This window comes from Parasteatoda tepidariorum, chromosome 2 (assembly GCF_982258835.1).
Source record: "Parasteatoda tepidariorum strain Cologne lab strain chromosome 2, Ptep-v5.0, whole genome shotgun sequence".
Taxonomy (NCBI): domain Eukaryota; kingdom Metazoa; phylum Arthropoda; class Arachnida; order Araneae; family Theridiidae; genus Parasteatoda; species Parasteatoda tepidariorum.
In genome coordinates, this window is record NC_141756.1 from 8,529,469 (window position 1) to 8,551,902 (window position 22,434).

At 29.9% G+C, this 22,434-nt stretch overlaps 1 protein-coding gene and 1 long non-coding RNA gene across 3 annotated transcripts in view; one reads left to right on the plus strand and one right to left on the minus strand.

The window, feature by feature from the left end:
• Positions 1-22,434, minus strand: part of LOC107436632 (uncharacterized) — a 330,656-nt gene that overhangs the window by 128,102 nt on the left and 180,120 nt on the right. The gene's annotated exons all lie outside the window — the stretch shown is intronic.
• LOC147814415 (uncharacterized) lies at positions 17,653-22,346 on the plus strand. The gene is made up of 2 exons (XR_015430694.1): positions 17,653-18,061; positions 22,176-22,346. It is a non-coding gene; the product is annotated as an uncharacterized LOC147814415 (long non-coding RNA).

Below are 22,434 nucleotides of genomic sequence, written 5' to 3' on the forward strand. Positions count from 1 at the left end.
TGGAAAAAAAAGCCGTGATTGACTGGTGTATGAATGAAGGTTTAACTAGTCATCATCATTATATCTGGCTAGACAGCCCAGGGTGGGCCGGTGACTTCCTTTGAATTCGAGTCCACTTCTCTCTACTTTTGACACTTGATCGCCAGTTTTTCTCCTTTAGAGTAGGGAAATCAGTCTCAACTAAATCCAGCCATCTCAGCCTGGGTCTACCTCTTTTCCTGTTCGTTAGGGGCTTGTGTAATAGGATTTTCTTAAAATTTGAGTCATCATTCCCTCTGAAAATGTGAGCTGCCCAGTTCATTCGATTTATCTTTATGAATTTCACAATATCTGGCTCTCTGTAGATTTTGTACAGTTCAGTATTATATAGTCTTCTCCAGGAATTATTTATTTTTATCCCACCAAGGATGGCCCTCAAAACTTTTCTCTCAAAAATGGCAATTTTATTTTCGCCAGCTTGAGTTAGGTTCCAGGTCTCAGAGCCATAGGTAAGTATTGGCCTAATTAATGTTTTATAGAGTAAAAGTTTTGTTTTTTTGATAAAAGAGAGGATTTGAAAAAATTTTTAAACCGCAAAAAGCTTTATTTGAACAAATTAGACGATTCCGAATCTCATTGTCTATGTTATTGTCGGCAGTAACTATTGAACCAAGGTAAGTAAAATTCTGAGCAGTCTGAAACCTGTGGGAACCAATCTCCAGATAGGATTCACTAGAATTTAATTTAGCAAGTACAGTCATGTATTTGGTCTTATCGGTATTAATGATTAGTCCCATATCCCTAGCAGCAAGCTCCAAAGAAAGGAAAGCTTCTTTTAATGCTGGAACAGTTCTTGCAATGATGTCTAAATCATCCGCATACGCCAATATTTGAATAGATTTTGAAAATATTTTGCCTCTGATATTGATTTCAGCATCTCTTATAACTTTCTCTAGAGCAACATTAAAAAGAAGACAGGATAAGGAGTCTCCCTGTCTGACTCCATTATTTACTTTAATATCTCCAGATAAAGATCCCAAAAGTTTGACTCTGCATACGGTGTTCAACATGCTTGCTTCTACAAGTCTAATTAGTTTTGGTGGTACTTGAAAATCAACCAGGGCTTCATACAAGCGATTTCTATTAATACTGTCAAAGGCTTCTTTGAAATCAATAAAAACAGATATGTGATAATACCAAATTCCCTGGTCTTCTCTAAAATTGATCTAAGTGCAAATATTTGATCTTTAGTAGATTTTCCCTTGCGAAAACCACGTTGGTAGTTTCCTATTTGAGGGTCAATACATTGTATAAGTCTCTCAAATAAAATGTTTGACAAGATTTTATAAGTAGTACATAGCAAACTTATGCCTCTGTATTGGAACAAACCATGGTATCACCTTTTTTAACTAGTAATAGATATAAATGTCCTGCTTGAGGGAGTTGTTTTTTTTCCTTTTCTTTCTGTGCTTACTCCATTAATCTTTGTTTCGATATAAAATTCATTTTATTGGGTTTATTAATTTTGCTTATTGGGTTCATTGCAATTTTATAAAGTTTTGGCCTATGTTTTGTTGAAATTTTCCACTGTTTTATTGAAATGTCATCATGTTTTGGCCACCATTCCTGTTACCACGGTGATCCGCGCGAACAGGATTGGCGCCAAACATAAGTCGCATATATCGCCAAGGGGCACCCTCAAGTATATTTTTACCGTTTTTTAAACTAGAATTCTGCTATAAATTTTTTAAACTCCTATCAATTTTTTTTTTGTAAAAAAATGTTCATTCACAGCGTTTGCAAGGAAATGTCGAATTTCAAGGTCACCATATTCTCCTAATTTCAATCCCCATGACTCATTTTTTGTGAGGTAATATAAAAGGATGCTACACCGCGAGAGAAACCTTTCATGGTAATTCCTTATACATTGATGATTTAAAATTTATAGCATTGAAAAAATGAGTTTTGATAAACCAAGAGTAAATTATAAAATTTTAAGTTATAATTTGCCCAAAATTTCCTATTTTGAAATAAATAAATCAGCGGTTCACACTTTTTAGTTTAGGGTTGGTTTATCTAAACTCACTTTTTTCTATACATGAAATCTTTTATCGATAGACAATTTTGCATGAAGGATTTTTTCCCACAAAGTAACGTCCTCTTAAAATCTGCCAATCAAATCGAAAGCATCAATAATCAGATAGATCAACGAGTCCTCTATTCATCTGCATCGTAATTATTAATCATAATTATCGATCAGGACACAAACAATAACGGGATATGGAATTATAACATGCAATAAAAATTATTAAAGATGCTAAAATTTGGTACTTTTATCACCTTAGATCATTACAATAAAAACCATTAAATTAGTTTTTTCTCAATACTTGAATAGTTATTAAATATTAGTACTAAGTATTATAAAGATATTAATTACTTTATTTTATTTAGACAATTCCTGAAAGAATACAATCAAACGTTAAAATAATATAATTACAAAGTTTAATTTGCAGTTAAAAAACAACGCCATTTCACATTTTTTAATTTTCCACTTATTTTTCCACTTTATTGGTTAACTATAGGTGTGATTTGAAGGAAAAAGGATCCAGATTCTCCAACTTTAGAATTTGTTGGGTTGCGGTTAGTCTGTAGGCTTCATGAACGCATAACTGATTTAAATTCTTGGAAAAGATTCCCAAAACATTCATTTTTATGTCATTGTATGCAATAAAGGGAAATAGCAAGTAAATTTCAGCCGAAATATTAATATAATTAACATTCTTTTCTAATACTAATAAAAGCCCTCAGGAAGCATCATTATAATTTCGATGTTTCATAACTTATATATAAAAGAAAAATAGTAAATTATAGTTTAGTCAGTAAATTTCTCTTAAAAAGCTCAATCCATAGAAACCACCAGATTGATGTTAAAAGACTTTTACAATAATTTTCTAGAAATTTAAAACTTGAATAAAATTATATATTAAAAATTAAATAAAGTTAAATAAATCAAGAGTAAATTTTTACTTTAATTATCATTATATTAATCTTTACAAAAGTATTACATTGCATTTCTAATTTTTAAAAAAAAAAATCAAAAGCAATAATTTAATTTAAGAAAATGCATGTCAAGATTTTCAAAAAAATAGTCCCTAATATTTTAATATTGTGCTTTAGGGCTAATCTTAAAAGATTAAAAGTTTAAATGTATACTTAAGAATATAACCCGAAAAATAAAAAAAGCCTTTAAATTTCGAATGCTTGTTTTATTTGCTGTTTAAATGATTTTAAAAAAGCAAATATTAGTTTATAAATGCTTCAAATGAATAATAATCTAGTTATAATATAGTTTTCAAATCCTTTTTTATTACGTTTTTAAAATATGATTTTAATATGTTCTTAAATATACACACACACATATATATATATATATATATATATATATATATATATATATATATATATATATATATATATATATATATATATATATATATATATATATATATATATATATATATATATATATCTGTGTGTGTGTGTTTTAATATATATGTTTTTAAAATAATATGTTATATATTAATAAAATAATAAATAATATGTGTTTATGAAATTTAAACTTGGAATAATACTTTTAAAATCATAGTATTACAGCTAATAAACACTCTTTCATAAAACGTTACAAAAGCTGAATACATTAATAATAACATTCATAACAAATGTTAATTAAAGCTTAATAATTGCTCCGAACAATGCATGTGCAAATAAATTTATTCGTATTTCATTTTATCACAACGCACTGGCATAATATCTATTTCAATTAACAAATCATTTTAAATTTACGGAATTCAAAATGAATACCCATTCCCGTTTTCTAATTTTAATTTGTTTCCTGTTATAATGAAATTTGTATAAAATTTTGAAAAAATACATATTCAAGCATAGATGTTAATTTAAGCAATTTATTATTTATTTAACTTATATTTAAGTAATTATTAAGTATATAGCAATTTATTATATAAGTTTATTTAACAAAGTAAAGTAAGAAAACATTCTTTAATAGTAAATCTAAACTAAAGGAAGAAAATTACTTGCAAGAAAAAATAATTTGAAGTTAATGCAGTATACTGCATGTTTTATTTTAATTTTTCTCTAGTTATTCTTCGGATTAGTATCATTAATGTTTATCCGATTATTTAGAAAGAATTTATTCTGAATTCAAAATGAATATGTAAGTAAGAATTTGGTTTTTCAATTTTAATTTGTTTTTTGTTGTATAGATATGTGTCTAAAATATTGAATAAATGCACGAGTCATTTTACAGAATTCTTATGTTTTGAGTACTTTAAATTTGTTTGCTATGATCCTGACTTTGTAATGATGAAACTTCTCTGTTTTATTTAATTTTCAATTATTATCTTCTTTTCATATCAATTTTTAAAATAATGTAACTGTAATCATTCAGTCAAAATAGTGTCAATATCCTTGTTTTAAGTTGATGTAGTGTTAATAAATTCTTATAACTATAAATTGTTGAAATTTATGGTAGGTTTTGGTTTCTTTTTTGAATACAAAATTTTAAATTTTCCTGTAATTATTGACCCTAAGCTAATAAAGTAAGTTTAATATTACATTTAATAAAAAAACACATTTCACAATGTATAAAGTCGTGACTTTTCACGTTGGAACGAAAAGCGTTCTTGGATCAAATGGCACCGAGCCGCCCATTTCATTGAAACTGAATTTAAATTCCTAGGCTTATACCCCAAATTAAAAATATATGTGTTCCATTAAAATTTTATTTATTTAAAAAAAAGGGTACCCGAAGGTAGTGACATAAATTTTTTTAACGTTTATAATGTATCATTGTCTCCGATTACCCCCAGATGGAACCGTCTCATTGCAAAGAAGCAAGCTCAGGGTTCTCATTGATTTAACGTGCTAGTAAGTTAAAATGTTAAATCACTTTATATTTATTTCTTGGTGTAACTGTATTTCATTTTGAAGGCATGTTTAAATACGATTAAATTAAAATTAATAAATCAAAATAATATAAAATATAAACAATCAACGCCCCCCACCAGTGGGCTGCGGTAAAATTACCGAACGTTGGCAGGTCCGCGGTGATAAAAGGGTTGGGGAACACTGATCTAAAGCACTGATTTACGGACAGATAGAATGCCAATGACTTTTGTTTGCACTTGAAATTCGTGGTTTTAACCTCCATGTAACGGGAATGCGAGTTAATTCCATAAATTTTCCACTAAAGAGAATTTGTTCCAACGTTGAATCCAATAATTTTCTCATCTTCTGGGTTAGGTTCTGAATTACGAAATGAAAGTGTTGAAAAATAAAGACCTCTATTTAGAAATAGACCAGCTGTTCCCATGCCGATAGTTTAAAAAAAAACATTAGCTTTTTCAACCCTTAAATTTTCTTAAATTACCCAACCAAATATACCACAATTATAAACTATTAATATCACAGTAAAAAATTATCAAATTAGAGTCTTTTAAGGAGATCCAAACATTGATAAGTCAAAAGAAGCTAAACACACGAGCAATGAAAAAAAAAGTTCAGAGTAATTTAAATAGCATTGTTATAAGAATGTGATGAAATTTGTAGCATAATAATAGCGTCATTATCTGAAAACTCGAAACATAGTTGCCCAAATACGAGCCACATTAAAGCCTCCTTTTCATCAATTACAGAATATTTTCACGGAAAAGAGGGCTCATTACGAAGGTAATGCTATTTTCTTTGCATTCAAAAGATCTCATTTGTATTCATTCAAAGAAATCTTGTAATGTACGCTTATTACTTCCGTACCGTAACATATGTACTTAGAGGAACTGAGGTAAATAACGCTCCCCAATAAAAGAAAGAAATGCGTACAGTAATATATCCATATCTAATTCGAAATAACGATATATACTTTTAAATTCTGTTCTCTAATGGGGGAAGTTTTAGACGTATAAATCAATTAGAATAAATGAAAATAAGAAACTCCATTTGTTATAATTAGTTCATGTTTGATAGAGGAACAAAATTTTAACTTTTAAATTTCTAAAAGAATTAAAAGACGATTTTTTCAAAATTTGATTTTCCGGGAACTATTTGATCAATTTTGCACAAATTGCGTACTTTAACGATTAAGCGCGCATTTTTAAAAATTATGTAAAAATTTATATACCTTTCAATTCAAAATTTTCGACTTTTATTAAATAAAATAATAAAGAATAATAAATATTTTGCAAAATTATATTTTGCTTGAAATTATTCTTGGATAAATGAATTTTATAATTGCAAGCAAAAATATTTCGATTCTCTTAAAAAGTTCTCGAGATATTCGAAAAATGAAATTAACATTAAGGTGCCTGAACTTTGGACCGCTCTACAGACCGTAGTATTGAGACCATATTTTTTATTAGATTGTGGATACTCTCTACCTCTGTATTGTGGGGATCAGAAATCTAAACCCGTCGGGGGAAAAAGGTATGCTTATTCACAGAAAGTACGTTTCCGTGTCTGATTTCGTTACTTAAAGTTCTGCAATAAATGATTAATGAATCCTAGAACGTGAACATCCGATCATTAAATCAAAAGTTGTACAGGGTGGACCATTTTTATTTTGCGCACTGTACACTTCCATGTGTAATTGCTTAATCACATCGTGAGTACTTAAGTGGAATCTTCTGAAAGAATTTTTGTAAAAGTTACTTTTCAAATTTTCCTTTAACTCTTTTATTAAACATATTTTATTTTCATAATTTCAACAGATGTGCATAGCTTCTTAAATATTATACAAATGCTCAACCGTTTTTAAATACCAAAATCTTGATATGTAGTTTCAATTAACCACCATTAATAACACTGATAAACACGTGTCTGTGTGCGTGTAGTGTAAAAGTATATTAAAGACCGATATACCTGTACAATAAGGTGGCTTCAATCTCAAGTAAAAGAAATTATCACTTTATAATAATCCCCTTTTTGAAAGTTTTAAGATAATTTAAAGAAGTTTTATCACACTTGTTAAAGGAATATAATTCTATATTGATCAATTAAAGTAAAATACAAAGTTTTTATATACCTTTTTTGCCATACACTAATTGCTCCAGTGATGGAAATATCGCCATGCCATTCGTGTGTTGGTCATTCAGACCATTTTTTCCTCAAGTTTATATTGGATATAAAATTAATTAGTATTTTAATTCAAATATGTCAACATTTGATCTCCTGTACTGGGCCCATGTCCAGGAGGTTGTGGGTTCGCTTCCCGCCGGCCGAAGACTCCCCGTGTAGTAAATGGGTGACTGATGCACGATAAATCTGTTGATTCACAAAGTCCTCCATATTCACATAACAAATCATACCTCTGGGGGTACTGATTCAAGAGTTTCCTTGTCTTCTGGATTGGTTCAAAGTTACAAGGCTACCGAGTTGAACATTAATAATCGTAAATCCAAAATTGGATCGGCTGTTCAACGACGAATATGAAATATAAAAACATTTGATCTCCGATGAAGCGTAGATTAAAGTTAAATTTATTATGACCTTAGACATACCTTTCTGAGTTACAATAAATGACTACTTCATAAGTTATGAAGTTCGTCCACCCTAGCCAATTGTCTTTTTTTCACAAAATAATTTTAATTGACCTAAATATTATATTTATCTGCAGATAAGTGTTATAGCACATTTATCTTTAGATGAATATGAATTTCTTGATAAATAAATGCACAAATGAATTTTAAATTGCTAGAATAGTCCCAGAGATATGCTTAAATTCTTAAAATGTCAAATTAACATCAAGGGGATCAAGCTTTCGAATTCTCCATTGACTAAACTATAGCAAACGTATTTACCTATTAATTATCTGAAGGACAAAAATTCGAATCAGTCAAAAAAAGTATGTTTATTCAAATAAAGTAAAAATTTAAATCCAATTTAGAACATCATTTTTCCAAAATAATAATCCAATTTCATGCTAAACTTTCTATCTATGAAAACCGGATATTAATTCGTAAGAATCTCTTCCCTAGGTCAAAAGGTGTTCCATTTTTTTTTTTAAAGCAATTTTTTTTTTCAATAAACAACAAAATCATGGAGCGAACCTGAATAAACCATAAATATAATGAGCTTCAAAATAAAAATACCGAGAATGATGAAGAATTCGTGTTCAATTAAAGCAGTATTGTAATTAGAACCAGCTTAAATTCAGTATCATAACAACAAGATCATTATCTGATACCCCAGATTGCATTTTCCAAACAGCGGGCACACACAAAACCTTTCTTTTCATCAATTACAAACTATTTCCAGAGAAAAGAATGCTCATTATGAAGATAACATTCTTTTCTTCGTATTCCAAAGGATCTCATTACCTTGCTTTTCGGGGCATCCTTTAAATATACATTAAACCTGCCCACAAGGGTGGAGGGAACAGATTTCACATTTAATCTGACAGCATTGGTGTCATATACGTTTCTCTCCAGATTGACGCGAAGCAATTCTATTATTGACTCTCTTAACTATTACTGACGCATTTAGTATTGGCGAGATATATCAACTACAGTCAGGGCGAAATTAATGATCGTACAGAGTTTTAATCCCTGTAATTAGTACAGATGCTAATAAGCATGCGCCACTCTGTTTTAATTAGTTTTTCTTCTGTTATTGAAAATTTAATTGAAAGGTTTATGTATCATTTAATGTAACAAAAATTTTTAAAAAGAATGGAAATATTTAGGCGGTGAATTTTGGTCTGTTTAATTTAAAGTGTTCTCTTTTCCCAATAAATGCCTGAAAGCTTTATGAAATAAGAAAAATATTTAGGACTAAATTTATCAGCAAATAAAAAATTTATATTATCGTAGTAGTGGGAAAATAGAACATAAAAATTATGAGCATAAAAACATGAACCAAAGAACACATTGAATTATGTTTACAGGCGACACTATAGGTCATTTACATTTATAGATGAATAAAAAAAAAACATATTGACGAAATTAATATTTTTCTTTTCTATATTAAACATAGAAGTTTTTTCTAACACTGAGAACTGCAAAAACTTATAATTTCCAAAGTAAGACAGTTTATAGTACGCTTAGAAAATAAATATGGTAAAAACTAAAGGAATATGATAAAATTTACCGTGTTTCTGGCACTATGGGAACACCAAGGAACTCATTAATGTTTAGCGATGCGGTCTGGTTGTGATTTTAATAAAATATACAATAGAATATGATTTAATAAGAAGTGATAAAACATGAGTAATGAGGTAAAATTTGGTAATTTTATCATTATACTTTAGAGCAGTGGTTCCCAACCTTTTGTGGACCATCGCCCCCCTTTTGGGGTCGGCTGACACATATCGCCCCTTTCTCTTTTTGCTCAAAAAACCATTCATTGTTGCTTGTGAGCAACCAAACACTGAAAATATGTTATGTTATTTGATTTTAATTTAAATTGTAATGCAAATAAGGAGGCACATTTAACCTGTCATTTTTATTAATTAAAAAAATTGTGCAAATTTTTTTTTTAAAAAAGAAATTATATTTAAAACGGAATAATCAAAACAAAAGTACATTTTTTTTAAATTCATATTTTAATGTAATCAAGAAAAAGTTAAAACGTTAACAACTAAAATTTGAGGAAAAAAATGAAGTGGGAGAAAGTACATTTTTACCACTTCAATGACTGCCCTGTGCTTGGTGTATTTCAAGTTAAAGCTTGAATGCCAGGTTTTATGCTCGTCAGATTTAAACGCGGGTCTCCTTTGAAGCAAATGTCCAACCTTTCTCTTTGCATTGTGAGCAGCTGAAAGACAGAACTAAATCCTTCTCCAATAAATATGTAGACGGGAACGAGATGAGAAGTGGCTCAGTTTGTTTCCACAATTGTGGATAAGTGTCCATAAGCTTTACCCAAGCTAACTCGTAACCGTATTTTTAAAGACGACTTTAGCCTCACAGTCATACTTCAAATCTAAAAACTCAGTCTACAAAGAGGAAGTGAGCTTATCCACAACTTCAAAAGAGAAAGGATCGAAAATCCAATCCGGATTTCTAATTTCATCAAATCTTTAAATCTTGATTCCATAACTGATCAAGGTGATCAGTAAAAATTAAGATTTTATTTTCGAGAATCTCTATATCTGCCATTAAACACTTTTTAAGAGTTGAAAATTGCATTAGCTCTTTGCGACCAATGTTTGACTTGTAGATATCAACTTGGCGATGAAGATATGATTCCCTTAGCCTTGATAATGTTCATTTTATTTCCTTGAAGTTTTACGTTGATTTCCTTCATTTTTTCAAAACTATGAATGAGGTACGCAGTTTCCAACTTGCGTTGCTTCAAACTCTCACTTAAAACAGGATCAGTAGTGTCGAGAAACTCAGTAACCGAATCCAGCAATTCGAAGAAACGGCTCAGTTTCCTTTTGAAAGCCATCTCACAGCTGTATGTAGAAGCAGGAATTCGAAATCTTCATAATTTTCATGGCAAGGTTCTCGGAACAAATGGTTATTAGGAGAATTAGCTTTTATTTCATTGATGCCAGAAATAACCAATTTTTCGCAGCCAAAAATTGACGATGAATGACATAATAAATGGTGAGATAACTTCCGGTACTTCTTTTTTAAGGTGACCCAGAAACCCAGTATGGCAACCAGACATGGTTGGAGCACCATCTGTTGCATAAGCACTTACATTTGTGAGGGGAATTTCTTTTACCTCAAAATAATCTTTGACCAATTTAAAAATCGACGATCCTCTTTTATCTGTGTTCAAAGTTCTTGCAAACAATATTTCCTCGTTAATCTCCTTACTCTCATTTATGAATCTCACGTAAGCTAAAACAGCTTTGTTATCTATCACAGTTGATACATCAATCTGCAACGCAAATTTACCTTCTTTCAGAAATTTGATGAGTCTTGATTCAACGTCGGCAGCCATCTCATCAATACGCCTAGAAACAGTATTATTGCTCAGAGGAACAGAGTGACTTATCAGATTACCACCTGCAATACCAAATAGTATGACGAAAACGATCCTGTACTTGAACTTTTTTTAATTTTTAACTATCTTAATTCTTTGTCTACACCAGAACCATAGGTTTCATATATATTTTCAATTTCAATCTCAAATAGCTCTTATTATTAATATTATTAGCAATTTTTATCTTTTGAGTACTCGTCGCCCCCTGATCGCCCCCCTAAGGATTATCGCCCCCTAGAGAAGCTCTATCGCCCCCTTTGGGGCGATCGCCCCCAGGTTGGGAACCACTGCTTTAGAGCATGCCATAAAAATGATTGATTCGGTTAAATTTACTTATCAGATTTGTATGTGTGCAGTGATAATTCGACAGTATAGTGGTAATAGAACGATATATGGTGGTAATAAGAGCTGTAATTTTAAAAGCCAAGATTTCCGGGAAACCGTTATCATATAATGAAAAAAAAATCAAATGAATGTTTTAAATATCGCATATTTTGACTTTATTAAACAATATTATGGTTTTTCTTTTTTACCAGAAATGTGATTACCATAGAGTAGGGTAATTTTACCAGATTTTTTTTCTATGAAATAATATTTTAATATAGTTATTCTCTTTAGACAAAATTAAGTATTTATTAAAATTATCATTGAATCAAGTAAACAAAATTTAATTCATCAATAAAGTCAAGAAAACACTTTTTTTAACAATATGAAGGAACTATTTGAATATTTGGTAAAAGCATTATGGTTGCGTAGAACGAGAAGTTAAAACGAATTTTAATTAAAAGAAAAATATTTTAAAGCAAGAAATAAAGAAACCCTTCTGGGACTGAAAGATTTAGGAGCAGTTAAAATTAAATTACAGTTTTTGAATGTTTTATAGCTGTCTTAAATGGATTACATGTTTCAAATAAAATTTCAAAAGAACAAATATTTTTATGAATATTTAAAAAAAGTTCATACCTTGATTAAGTTAAGTTCGCGTTGACGTTTTCTCTTTAGAGAGCCGGGACAGCAAACATCAGATCGTATTTCTTTCTAACAAAATTTTGAGACTTTAAAAAAGAAAAGAAAAAAAAGGAAGGAAAGAAAAACTGAGATATAAAAAGAACTTTTTTTTATTTTTATATTTACTTTCTTTATCGTTTAAATGTTCTTTATAGTTTCACATATAAGTTTCTTAGTTTAATTTCGCTGTTTTTTTTTTTTTTTTTTTTGAAGAAAAAAATTTTACGCTTTGTTTTTTTTCAATCTTAATCAAATAAATAATAACAAATATGTTTAAAACAAATCATGCTTACGAATTAACTTTTGATGGATATACAGTGCATATTTTATTGAATACATTGCATTAATGCATTAATTCATTCTTAAAAGGAATATCACGGTGTTGTTAATTCTAAATTAAAATATCATTATGACATTTTTAGAAACTCGAATCTTCCTTTTTGTTAGCATAATTCGCCAGTACATACGGTAGACGACATTTTTTAAGTAACTCATACATAACTTGGAACTCTTGTGAATGTAAAAAGACTAACATAGAACTCATGGATAAATTATTTTTATTTTTGAGAGCTTGTCCAAGCAATAGATGTTGAAATCAAGTGGACAAAGACCTCCCACTTTCAAAGAAATGAATACCAAAAACTAATGTATACATATGTTAATTACATTACGCACCTTGTTAATACGTTTATTAAACTAAGATTTGCGTGGACCTTTTTGCTTTCAAAAATCCAAGGTGAAAGAATTTCGTATTTTTTTCGAATGAATTTTAACCTAAATATAAAAAGAAAGGAAGAAAAACTGATACAAAAGAAAGTTCTTTTAAATTAATTTTATGTTTAATTATTCTTTTTCTTTTTACTGTAAAATGCATTTTTACCGAAACATATTACGACGGAACAAAAAATTCAAACAATCTATAAATCTTACAGTAATATTTACCATAAAATCACAGAATCTTCATAATTCAATAAATTTAAATGTAAAAATTACGGTATAAATTTTGGATTTCTTGAATGCTATACCTACCCAAAATGCCGGTATTTTGCACAGTAACTTGATGCCGAATTTTTCATTTTGTAGCTTTTTTATTTTTCAATTTTTTTTTTTCGAAAAAAATTCCTTTATGCTTCGTTGTCATTTTTTGGAATTGGTTTCTCAAAAAAGAATACTATGTTGGTATTTTTAAAGAAACTCGATATTGTTTTTACATAATTCGGTAATATATATATATATATATATATATATATATATATATATATATATATATATATATATATATATATATATAATTCGGTAATATATATATAGGCATTTTATTAAGTTATATTAAGTATTGAAAACATTGTTCGCTGGAGTTTTGCATCGATTTTATTGGTGGTTTCCCTAGCAGTGATGTTGGGTTTGTACAGATTCATCTAGCCATGAAAATATGAAAAACCCACGACTTTTGGCTGCTCTTGATATTTAAAAGGAGGTTCTGAAAGGAATGTGATTGCAAGGATATTCTTATCTTAATGAAACGTCATTAAAATAATACAATTTAGAGATTTTGATTTGATAAAAGGATGGCGCCACTCTAACGCTGGGAATTTTTGGGACTATCTTAATGCGTACTTCATCTACGAATTATTGACCATTAACTTCAGAAAATAATCTTTCATCTGGGCTTACCTGGTTTATTTTGACTTTTTATTGCTTTTTGCGAGAGACCGACTTCTACATCTTAAAATTGATAAGAAATATCTGTTTTAAGCTTATCATTTAATATAGAAAGACTCGTATGAGGCATTCTATACAATATATATATATATATATATATATATATATATATATATATATATATATATATATATATATATATATATATAAAATCATATTAATAAAAAAAATATCCATTGTATGATGCATTGTTTTAAAGAAGATTTAAATTACTATACTTTCGTAACTAATTTAAAACCATGGGTTTTAAATTCCCCTAAATTATAGGAATAATTTATTTCTTCCCTAAAACGGTACAAAAAAAAAGGTGAAGTTATGGTTATATTGAGCTTTTTTTCCTTCAGAAATATAAAACGAATAGATTTAAAACTAAACGAAAAAGAAAGCTGCAAAAACTGAGTTATAAAAAGAATATTTTTCATAATTTTGTATCTATTTATTTACAATTTTAAGGATTTAACAAACATGTTTATTATTTTAATTTCATTTTTTTAAAAAATTTGACCTTTGATGGCCTTTATTGTAAATCAACATCTCTCTCTCTTTCTCTCCTTTTTATTTATTTATTTATTTTGGTTTCTACCCACTTTGAATAAAAGTGTAGTTTTTCAACTCGTTTTATGGCTTTCACTCGTTCTTCATTTTTATGTCAACTGATAAAGGCGAGGTTTACAAAGGACACTCATTAACTGTCTGTTGCCAAAAGCACTTGGGACATTTTTTCACTCCGGAAACACTTTAATATATTTAAGTGCCTTCAAACAAAAATCTGTGAGATTTTACATTTTATTTTATTAATTAGCGTTGGTCAACCGACCCAATTCCGGTTTACGACTATCATTACTCCAACTCCGAAGCCTTGAAATTTTAAACCCAACCTAGAAGACAAGAGAACTCCCAGATCAAACATTGGAGCAAACGGGCCTTCTTGGAGGACTTTTTGATGACATTTGAGTTACATGGTGGAAAAAAAACATGTAAATCTCCGACTTTTGACTCTTCCCACTCTTACTCCTGTGGGCAAGAGGATTCTAACTCATAATCCGTCTGACACTAAGGATATTTTACGTCAGCACTGACGTAATCGGTGTGAGCTGATTGTACTGTGATCGGTGTGAGCCAGAAACAGAATTCTTATCATCCAGCTACCGATGGGATTCAAACCTGGGTCACCTCAGGCGAATGCTCTATCCCCTGAGCTATCGTGACTCCTGTCTGAGAAACTTTATAACCATCGTTCAACAGACAACCTAATTTCGGGCTTACGACTACTAATGTTCAACACCGAACCTTGTGATTTCGAACCCATTGCAGAAGACAAGAGAACTCCTGGATCAAGACAGGGAGAAATTTGCCTTCGGGGAGGACTTTTCGTTGGAACTAACCAGCATTTGCGTTACATGGAGAAGAGAATCACGAAAACCTCCCACAATTAGTCTGATGCCAAGGAGACTCTACCCCATAATCTGTCTACCACTGAGAATATTTTACGTCAGCACTACGTTCACCTCATTGTAAGGCGAAAGCTTTATTCCCTGAGTCATCAAGGCTCTATCTGTGAAAAAGGAAAATTCGGAAAGATTATAAATGTTGTAATGTTCCATTAAATTAAATCTTTTTTACGCAAGGTATGCGTCACTAATAGATTTTTTTTCTTTTTTAACCCCACTAAGAAACATCTCTAGCTTTCAGCATTTTTAAATACATCTAAATATATTTACAGATTTTCAAATTGGGGACACTTAATTTCAAATTTATTCAAAACCTTTTAATCCAAATAATTCTAAAATGATGTATTAACATAAAACGAGCAGTCCCTGGGAGTAATGCATTAACGCAGAAACAGTTACACCATCTTGTTATAATTTTCAGAACAAAATCTTTCAGAGCGTTGCTGATATCAGATACATCAAGGGTTGAGGGGAAAGGTGGAGGGAATTAATGAACCTTTTCTGCATCAGCGGTTAATCGCTTTCTGAGGGATCGAGAAGAGTGGATTGTGTTTGTCGGAGTTTTCTATTTACGCTACACTGGGTGGTGGACTCTGTTGTCTAATGTCCTGCAGAAAGTTCAGGGTTCATTTCGCGACACTGGATCAATCCTCCATTTTCTGCTTTCCAAAAAGATTAACTCTGCTCTCTTATTGTCTCGTTTGGAGTATTATTTTAAAAGTCGGTTTGTTCGTACTTGGAGATTTTATCTAGGTTGTTTGTTTCTGAAAGAAAAATTGAAAGTTGTTGTGTAACAATAATTAAATTTCAATTTAAGCTTTAGTCTTGATTAAGTATTTAATTTAAGTTTCAGTTTATTCATTTAGAACTTTCTAACCGTTTAATCATCATATGTTGCAAGGAATACATATTTGTGCTTTTATACTAGAAATATATTTTAAATTTTAACGACGTAATTATCACACATTCTTTTTATTTTTATTTTATAATTGTCGCTGAACAGCAGACCCAATTTTTGGGTTTACGATTTCTAATGTTCAACTCCATAGCCCAATTCAAAAGACAAGGGAACTCCCGGATCAAGTATTGGAGGGAAATTTCCTTTCGTGGAGGACTTTTTGGTTGAGCTAAGCAGCATTTCGTTACATGGAGAGAAAAACCTCCCATGGTAAACTTGATGGCAAGGGGACTCTAACCCATGATTCGTATACCACTGAGGATAGTGTAAGTTAGCTCTGTGGTCGGTGCACGCCAGGTGCGGAATTCGTATCGATTAGTCATCGCTGAGATTCGAAACCGCTTCACCTCAATAGAAGGCGAACGTAATCATCACATATGTCGTTCTACGAATCACAGACTGTAAGAGATTACGTAGCATTGTTTTAATTTGCAAATTTTCAAAGTAGATGGCAACTGAGCCAAAAGATCTAGAATTGTAAACATAACTTTGTTTGAAATTTTAATTTTTAAATAGAATTAAATTAAATTTTATCAAAGCTTAATAAAGAGGATTGTAAAAATCTTGACTTTCATATGACTGAAACCATTACAGTGGATACCTGATTAACCGAAATTTAATTTTTCGATCCGGCAGGTACTTTAATTCAAATATTCTGAAAAACATTCATTATTACTCAATGATTCAAATTTATAAGCATCTACAAAATTTAACACAGTTTCCGCTTGTTGTATATTTTATACCTTATATCCTTCGACATAAATCAGTAGATTTGATGTTCAGTAATATTTCCCCTTAGTACAAAAATTCAACATCTTTATCGAAAAATGAAGTCAAACGATTATGTCCTTTATGTCTAAACGAGAAAAATTGAAACGTTTTTCAAATTCTGAAAAATTGTTTAAATTCCTTTTCAAATCTAAAATACATAATTTACAATTCTTAATCGTTTTCAAAAAGAAAAAGAAAAACGCGTATCAGGAATGCTAACAAACAAATACTGCCTCAAGCTGCCCATTCTCTTTCCCTAATGAGAAAAAACATCTCATTCGCTTAATTAAAATAAGGTTCATTGCTGCATTTAAAATGCTTATGTAAATTGACGTCTGAATCGAGTAAAGTAGATATAATAAAATAACTTATGTTAGCTTTTACAACTCTACAAAGAGCCAGAGACAGAACTATATCACATAGTTATTATCATTCAATTCATTCTAATTCTCATCTTGCAACTCGAGAAGAAGATTTTTAATACACAGACACGTGACTGATGACCTCAGCACCAGCTGATCGTTTATAAACAGGATGGAGTCTTAAAGTCGAGCTAAGTTTTTCCTCATATTTTAGAACGTTAATTAACGTGAAGTTAATTAAATACAACTCAGTATCACACATTGAATTTGTTAGATTATAAATATTTCTTGTCTATGTCTTTTACTTAACATAGATTTATTATTTGTGTATGTATTTTAGTATAACCGTGATACCCACACTACGTCACTTGCAAGAATCCCATTGTAATAATATTGTGGTTGTTAATAGCAACCAGGTGACGTCAGCTTAATCATAGTGCATATTTCACGAAATTTTTGTTCTCGTGGTTTCGAGCTTTCGATAATTAAAACGAGACATCAAAAAAAAATATATATATATAATAATAATAAAAAAAAATATCATTCTTCTTATAGCTTAGAAGCTGTAAAATTAAGTTAATATTATCTTTTTTGTTAATTTTTCTTCAATAATGGACAAAATAGACGAAAAGAAACCCGGAGAAAAGGACGATCACGATGAAAAGAAACCGGATGAGAAACCCGGAAAGAAACCTGGAGAGAAAAAACCCGACGAGAAAGTTATTACAATTGCATAATTAAGAAAGCATGAACATGAGAAAGTAAAAATTCAAAAAAAAAAAAACGATACTGAAAAATGAACCATAGTAAGTTTTGTTAATAGTATATATCTGAGATGTAGAACCCCTAGAAAGTATTAACTGCATCTGCTATCCTTCGTCTGAAAGAAACCTTTAATATCTCAAAAATGAGCTTTTTTTTGTTTTCAGTTATTTATTTCATCAATAATTCTTGAAACCTAATTTTTTAGAGTCAGTTATCTCACTAGCGAAGATTGATAAAAAAAATTAAAAAAACAATATTGAAAGTTTCTTGTATTAGTAATTATTATTTGTCATTAACAAAGCGTAAAAACTTTTTTGTGATCAAGCTTTTTTCAAAAATAGACATTATTTTTTTAAAAAAAATAATGTTATGCAACAGACTTTTAATTCGATGAAAAAAATATATAATTTAATTAATACCATCTCTAGTTTTTAGCATTTCGTGCGGAAAATAGGCAAGTACTATTTTTTTCCCTTTTTTAAAATTTTTACAATTTTTATGTATGAAAGCACAGGAATATATTTAAAATAAAATTTTAAAAGAATATATATAATTTTGAGAGTGATTTTCAAAGGTTCTGCAGTTGCAGGAAATTAGGCTTTTTGCGAATAATGTAGTATTTTTATAATTTCTAAACAGTTTGCAACAGTTATTCATGATTGTCAGTTCCAGTTTAGCTTATATTTCGTTAGCACCTTTGTTTATTCAGAAAATAGCGAAAAACGTTAATATGGCGATAAGCCTAAATTTTTAGAAAAAGAAAAGCATTTGTAGTCTATCTTTTTAATATATAGAAACTTACTTCAATGCTGCATTATCTGGACTCAAAAAAATTGTCAAAAAATGAGAGTAAAAGCCATTGATTTTGGTAATTTTCATCTAGAAGAAAAAATGTCGCCAAATTGGCAATTTTTAAAAAGTTCAATAACTTTTAAAATAGCTTAGTTATTTGTTCGCTCTAAAGCCTGATAATTCTTCACGGCAAGATGGCATTTACAGTTTAGAATTATAGTTTTGCTTCAAGTGTAAGGTGCTCAAGTATGGCGCCAAACATAAGTCGCCAATTTCGCCAAGGGGCACCCTCAAGTATATTTTTCCCCAATAATCTTTTAATAAGATTTTACATTAATAACAACTGGATATTCGAATTAATTTTGTGTGGTGCTACTGTTCTTTATGGCGTAAAATTCCATAACTCCCATATTTTTCGCCAAACTACTTTCATTCATTCCTTATATCCGTTTGATAACACTGTTTTCGTCAAACGGATTGTGAAGTATATTAGTTCTTATATTACTATAAATGTAATAATTTTACAAAATCTTATTAATAATTTTCATAAAAGTTTTTAATCTTATTCGTTATGTAAAAATAAGGTACTTTTCGGTAAGTCGGGACACAAGCGAAAATTCTCCAAATTATGTAGACCTCTGCCAACTTTTATTTATTTATTTATTTAAATACATAAAAATTAAATAAAATGAAATTTAAAAAAGGAAAAAAATAGTGGTAATTTTTTGTTTTGCACTCGATCAACCAAAGTATACCAATTTTTTTTAAATTTATAGCCTCACTTTTTATTTTAAAAGCCTTGTCAAAGATAATAATTAATGTGGAACAAAATAGCATTTTTTTTAATATAATGAAAAGTAACTTTAGCTATCTGTCACATAAGGTGTTCCTCAAAAACCATTTTCAGCACGTAAATTTAAAATTCTTGTCAAATAAATAAATACACTGAATGTATAATGAAAATAAATATTTAATCGGGAAAGAAACAAACAGACCCGTTTCGAAATCTGTCTATTATCACTAGTGGGTAAAGCGGTATGAAAAATATCTAAACCAATTTGCTTTCTGGATAAAAATGGGAGATGTCTTATACCATCACCTTTCAACTCCTCTATGCTTTCTCTAACATTTAAACAGGTTTCCAAGTTTTCAGTTTCGACTATCCCAACATTGAATTATAGAATACAATAATATTTTTACTTTTTTTCCTCTTGATTAGATATTAATTTTCGAACCCTATTATGTTTACTTTTTCGGGTTTTGACAAGGGCTGTAAATATGGATTGAACTTGGTTATCGCGGAATACTCTTATACTTATTGTATTGCGTCTAAGTTACATAAAAACGTGATGAGTAAGAGAAAAAAAAATTTTAGGATTTAAAAATAAGTCTGCATTTAAAAGAAAAACTACGTTCATATATGAATAAAATTTAATGTAAATATGTAATAGTATGTTTTCAAAAGGAATTAAATATTAGAAACAGATTAAGGAAAATCTTTTAATCTGTTTTTAATTATCTGTTAACATATGCTCGATAGTTACTTTATGAATATTTACAAAGAAAATAGAACTTTACTATTATAATTTGATTTTATAAGTAACATTTTTAACGCCGATTATTAAAATTGTTTTCTGTTTAATAACTTAGTGCTATGAATATATGCTTAATATATGAATTTATTAATATGTGAATATATATTTAAAATGACATAAGTGAAAGTGGTAATAATTGCTTTGCTCTAGAATGTTTATGCGTGCATAAAAGGAATTAAAACCAGCATTTTCAAAGAAGTTGTCGAAGAGTTTCAACGTTTTTAAAGAATTAGTATGGGATTCGGAAGAGAACGCAAACAACTGCCAATGCTGGCTAAGTTTCCTTCAAGTCTATTATTCTTATTTTTCACCTTAATTATGAAACTTCGTTCCGCTTTTTTTTTAAGACTACCTAGGAACACGCCAAATTTAACCATTAAGTTACGAAAAGTATTCATTTATTCGGTTCTCTAAATTTAAAAATAAAACTTTGTTGACAATCTTTCTGCGAAGATTCCGCAGATAAAGATGCCAATGCACTCCATATTATTTCTACGAGAAAAAAAAATTCTTGTTTTCTTTTCGGTAAATTTTAACTCTCAGTCACACAGTGAAAGAGTAGGTCGTAGTAGGTTCTCTTAACTACTCTGTTTTGCCTTTTTATCACATTTGAATTTAAAAGGTGTACGTTTTTTGCACTTAATCATTTACTCAAATTTAGTTAAAATAGCGACTAATTCATATTTTAACATTGCACTTAAAAAAGAAGTTTCTGAAAGTTGACCAAAAATATGTCCAAATAGTTCCAAAACAAATGATACTTGAAGTTGAAAGCACCGTGAATTCAAATTTTAAACAGCATGTACGCATTTTTGAGCAAAATTCATAAACATTATGCATTTTATGATGTAGAGGGAGAAATATGTGATCGCTGGCTTCTGAAAGGATTCGAACCTAGGACCTATGATGCTTAAACACCCTAGTTGCACATTCTATCCCACGAAGAGTTAGAAAGCTTTATACAGTGACTGAAGCAATGAAACACCATGACATACTCATTTCCAATCTCAACGGTACGCATGATTGAAACTTGGAAAAACAGGGTCCCAATATCTTATTCAATTAAATCAGTATTTTTAATTTCACCTTTTACTAATTTCACTACCTCTTAAAAACTTTTAAATGAATGGAATATATGTCATGATTTGTCATTGCGGGGACCACTATTTAAAGCTTCCTAACTCCCCCTAAACTGGGATGATTAACTAAAGAATATACAATGGAAGACGTCTAGCTTCCATTGATGTAATGTAAACCAATCCCCCAAGGTTAGGTATGGTCTCTGTGTATAAATGTAAAAACAACATTTAGGGGAACAACCTCAGAGGTTTTAAAACGGGTTTGCACCCTCCTTCTCCTCCTTTCCCCTTGTAATGTGTTTTTCTGGTTTAGCGTACCGAAAATCACAGCTCGCCGCGTTAATTATGAATTCGAAGCGCTGGACATCTTCTTTTGTATATTCTTTCGAACAACTAAGTTGGTTAGAGCACCCTACTACGATCCTAGAAGTCCTTAGTTCGAATCTTCTCTTAACCATTCTCTCTCCACGTTAATTTTGAGACTGCATTTCACTCAAAAATGAGTAAATACTGTTTCAATTTTGTAAGTCTGGAGTTTCCAAAGTCAGCTATAATTGGTTTGGAACATTTCGGATCCTTTTTTTTAGAAGCTTTTTTCTACAGCATGGCAAAAAATTTTTTTTATCTTTTTGCATTAAACTATTTTACCATTCCCAGAAACATGCTATTACTGCTTTTATATTTTCTAGGTAACACGAGTAAATGCATGCAAACCAAATGTACTTACATATCAGTCGGATTCATTCCATATGCTGGCAGTATTCGCTAACAATCACTCTCAGTCACAAAAATATTGTATGTTCAAAATTCTTACTGCATGGAAGAAAACTGCCTACTTAAAATAAATGAATTTAAAGTAATTCAATTGTCTTTCTTGCATTTTCTTTGCTAGCAATTTGTTTTGTCATTTCTTAATTTTACTTATAGGAATTCAATTAAGCTTAATCT